The sequence below is a fragment of the Schistocerca serialis genome, chromosome 7, assembly GCF_023864345.2.
Source record: "Schistocerca serialis cubense isolate TAMUIC-IGC-003099 chromosome 7, iqSchSeri2.2, whole genome shotgun sequence".
NCBI lineage: Eukaryota > Metazoa > Arthropoda > Insecta > Orthoptera > Acrididae > Schistocerca > Schistocerca serialis.
In genome coordinates, this window is record NC_064644.1 from 418,209,175 (window position 1) to 418,212,518 (window position 3,344).

The 3,344-nt window shown below is 49.2% G+C and overlaps 1 pseudogene; it reads right to left on the reverse strand.

Moving 5' to 3' along the window:
* Positions 1–3,002: 3,002 nt before the first annotated feature.
* LOC126413482 (5S ribosomal RNA) lies at positions 3,003–3,120 on the reverse strand (annotated as a pseudogene).
* Between the last annotated feature and the right edge of the window lie 224 nt (positions 3,121–3,344).

Below are 3,344 nucleotides of genomic sequence, written 5' to 3' on the forward strand. Positions count from 1 at the left end.
TGTCTTTGACACAGGAACTGTAACAGGTCAGGTGTATTGGGACGTCATTTTGCACCAGTATGTCCGCCTTTTCAGGGGTGCAGTCGGTCCCACTTTCCTCCTGATGTATGATAACGCACGGCCCCACCGAGCTACCATCGTGGAGGAGTACCTTGAAACAGAAGATATCAGGCGAATGGAGTGGCTTGCCTGTTCTCCAGACCTAAACACCATCGAGCAAGTCTGGGATGCTCTCGGTCGACGTATCGCTACACGGTTTCGACCCCCTATGACACTTCAGGAGCTCCGACAGGCACTGGTGCAAGAATGGGAGGCTATATACCCCAGCAGCTGCTCGACCACCTGATCCAGAGGATGTCAACCCGTTGTGCGGCTGTGTATGTGTGCATAGTGATCATATGCCATACTGATGTAGGGGTACATGCGCAGGAAGCAGTGGCATTTTGTAGTACATGTGTTTCGGGACAGTTTTCTCAACTTATCACCAATACCGTGGACTTACAAATCTGAGTGGAGTGTATTCCCTAAAAGGCTATGCTATTAGCACCAGTTTTGTGTAGTGCCACGTTGTGTGGCACCACATTCTGCAACTATCCTTAATTTATGAGCATAAGTGTAGTATCGATTTGCTGCACTTAACATTTCGGAAATGAGTTCGTCTTACTAGTCGGTAATGGCCTAGCACATGTCGCCCACATCTTGAAAGATCTGCTGACTATAGTGGTCAGAGGAGATGAGACAACTCACCTTCGTGCTCACAAAGTCATTCCTGGACGATGTGAACTGTGTGGGCTGGAGCTCTGTCGCCTTGGAACACTGTCTCATCTTTGGGGAACAAAACGTTGTACCATGGGATAGACCCGACCAGCCAAAATGCTCACATAATCCTTGGCTGTAATTCGACCTTGCGAAGTACCATTGGGGCTCATGTAATACCGCGATATAGTTACCTAGATCATCACCGAAACCACTCATGCTTCACTCCTGGGACGCAAACTCGGCCAGAAGCTACAAAGAATGTGAAGCAAGATTCATCCGACCAAATGACATTCTTCCATTGCTACACAGTCCAGGTTTTAGCGCTTCGGAACTACATTTTCCTGTTACAGGCAGTTGCATCACTGATGAATCATTTTGGAATTCCAGATCGTTGTGCAATTCCCACCATATGGAGGTCCTTTCGTGTTTTGGTACTGACAGGGTTCGTGAGTGTGACATTCAGTTCTGCAATGACTTTTGCAGCTGTCGTTTTCTTACTTTCCACCACAATCCTCTTCAGTGACCATCTGTCACGATCACTCAACACACAAAATGGTTCAAATGGCTCTAAGCACTATGGGACGTAACATCTAAGGTCATCAGTCCCATAGACTTAGAACTATTTAAATCTAACTAACTTAAAGGACATCACACACATCCATTCCCGAGGCAGGATTCGAACCTGCGACCGTAGCAGCAGCGCGGCTCCGGACTGAAGCTCCTAGAACAGCTCGGCCACAGAGGCCGGCACACGTAACACACTTTCGTCCGCGTTGTCAGCGCATGATGTTTTTCCGCTTTCCCTCTGTGCGCTACAAGTCTTCGATACAGTGTCTCGTGAAAAATCACACATTTCGGCTACCTTCGTTACGGAAGCCCCGCCACACGACTACCAACAATCTGCCGATGACCGAATTCTCATAGCTCCTACACACAGCTATACAGAATACTATTCTGACCACGACAGATAGTTGCAACGTATTGACGGCATTGCGCAAGTGCCGTCGTGGTCAAATTCAACGACGCAACCTCTGGCGTGAACCAGGAACCAGATACCGACTCCTTAATGTCCTTGAAAGGGACCTGTATGGAGGTCATGGTTTGATGGTGTGGGATTATGATTGGTGCACGTACACCCCTGCATGTCTTTGACAGAGGAACTGTAACAGGTCAGGTGTATCGGGACGTCATTTTGCACCAGTATGTCCGCCTTTTCAGGGGTGCAGTCGGTCCCACTTTCCTCCTGATGGATGATAATGCACGGCCCCACCGAGCTGCCATCGTGGAGGAGTACCTTGAAAGAGAAGATATCAGGCGAATGTAGTGGCCTGTCTGTTTGCGAGACCTAAACCCCACGTCTGGTTGGTTCAAATGGCTCTGAGCACTATGGGACATAACTTGGGAGGTCATCAGTCCCCTAGAACTTAGAACTACTTAAACCTACCTAACCTAAGGACACCAAACACATCCATGCCCGAGGCAGGATTGGAACCTGCGACCGTAGCGGTCGCGCTGTTCCAGACTGTAGCGCCCAGAACTGCTAGGCCACCGTGGCCGGCCCCACGCCTGGGATGCTCTCGGTCGACGTATCGTTGCACGTCTTCAAACCCCTAGGACACTTCAGGAGCTCCGACAGGCACTGATGCAAGAAGGGGAGGCTATACCCCAGCAGCTGCTCGACCACCGGATTCAGAATATGCCAACCCGTTGTGCGGCCTGTTTACGTGTGCATGGTGATCATATCCCATACTGATGTCGGGGTACATGCGCAGGAAGCAGTGGCGTTTTGTAGTACATGTGTTTAGAGACAGTTTTCTCAACTTATCACCAATACCGTAGACTTAAAGATGCAGGATTGGCTAGCAGCTGCATTCTTGTTGAAGCATGCAATTCTCACGGTGTTTTCATATTTCTGTGGAAATAGCTTAGATACTTCTTTACTACTGATAACGTATTGTACTTTTCGTGAGACTGAGTACTGCTGCAGGTGTTGGACAAATTATGGAAACAACACGAGAAATGCACTAAACTAAACTCCGTCCGAACAGGCCTTTGAAGGCCTAACGGTACCGACCGGCCGCCGTATCATCCTCAGACTACAGGCGTCACTGGATGCGGATGTGGAGGGGCATGTGGTCAGCACACCGCTCTCCCGGCCGTTTGTCAGTTTACGAGACCACAGCCGCTACTTCTCAACCAAGTAGCTCCTCAGTTTGCCTCACGAGGGCTGAGTGCACACCGCTTGCCAACAGCGCTCGGCAGACCGGATGGTTACCCATCCAAGTGCTAGCCCAGCCCGACAGCGCTTATCTTCGGTGATCTGACGGGAACCGGTTTTAACACTGCGGCAAGGCCGTTGGCACGAGAAATGCACGCTTGACGCTAAATTCATGCATGCATCGTTCTTCTTAACAACACAGGCACTGTAGTATAGTAATTGCACCTGTATGTTTGACCGACGAAATTGTTTCAAGCAGCATATCATTGATACAGTATTCGAACGTTACGGGACTGGTTTTCCTACTTATCTATATTAACTTACATTTCGTATTTAATTCACGAATGGCGAATGACGAGTGATAAGA